Genomic DNA, 1,158 nt, shown 5'->3' on the forward strand with positions numbered 1-1,158 from the left:
TGGAGTAGGGTATAAAAATTAATAAACTGAACTAACATTTTATTGTATTTATTACAAACGATCATTATTGCAATTGTACTTAGTACGGTTCAGACTATTCTTATACAAGTTGATTTAACCGAATTATTATAAATTTGTTTCTATTAATTCAATATACACAACCATAATTTTAAGATTTATTATAAGTGTGTATTATAAAAAAAAAGCACATAAATAATCGTATTATTTTTTTTTATTAATTCTTCATTTATATAACCGAGCCCTTAGGGGCCTTATATGGTTAATAAAAGCTACTAACTATGTATATATAAAAACTACAATAAATTTCATTGACATACTCGTATAATATAATAAAAATAACTGCACTTAATTACTAGAACTAGTCATCCTTTTCATTTTCCTTATCAATAATGCAGGTTATCACTTTAGAAATCATTTCTCCATCAGAGGAAGCTTCCTTGTTTTTGTCAACACAATCCTGCACCAAAAGCTTTTTACTATTTAACATGCTTTTTGATCGATAAAAACTATAGGCCAAACGATCAATATTTAGGCCCGTGTCCTCATTGTAAACATTAGTACCTTTAGCCATGCACAGTGCATATTTGTGTACTATGGGATTATCAATCGGTCCATTTTTCACATCCAAGCTGTTTGGTAATTGAGTTTCTTCCACACATTTGTCTCTTATCTCATAGATATTTTCGGGATACCAACTTGGTGGTTTTGCAAAAGCAGTCTGTCAGAAGTAAAGCAGTTAAGATTAGGGAAATAAGTAATTTAATTTAACTTACTGTAAATGTCCAGCAAAGAATTAGACAAATTATTTTCATCATTGTAAATATCAAGTCTGATTTAATGTTCTTCTGTATACTGATCACTTGTGGGGTCCCGCTTAACAATTTATAGTGGCAGAAAAGCATTAGATTTATTATAAAAAAAATAAATAAAAGAAATGTATACAAGGAAAAACTGAGTTGATTTGGTAAACAAAGTGTAAAAACTATAGTGATTAATTACTGATAAGAAATTTCAGGCATTATAAAAATACAATTAAAATAAATAATTTAGAATGGAAAATCCAAATTGTACAAATAAAATATTTGTTTATTTATTAGCTTGATGTTTTTCATTATTGAAAAACGTTTTTTTAGGAGT

General features: G+C 27.4%; 1 long non-coding RNA gene across 1 annotated transcript; it reads right to left on the minus strand.

Annotated features, from left to right (window-relative positions):
* Nucleotides 1–214: 214 nt before the first annotated feature.
* Nucleotides 215–922, minus strand: LOC135960619 (uncharacterized). The gene is made up of 2 exons (XR_010576586.1): nt 795–922; nt 215–739 (listed from the first exon to the last, which is right to left on the minus strand). It is a non-coding gene; the product is annotated as an uncharacterized LOC135960619 (long non-coding RNA).
* Between the last annotated feature and the right edge of the window lie 236 nt (nt 923–1,158).

Source organism: Calliphora vicina, chromosome 1, assembly GCF_958450345.1.
Source record: "Calliphora vicina chromosome 1, idCalVici1.1, whole genome shotgun sequence".
In the NCBI taxonomy this organism is placed as follows: Eukaryota; Metazoa; Arthropoda; class Insecta; order Diptera; family Calliphoridae; genus Calliphora; species Calliphora vicina.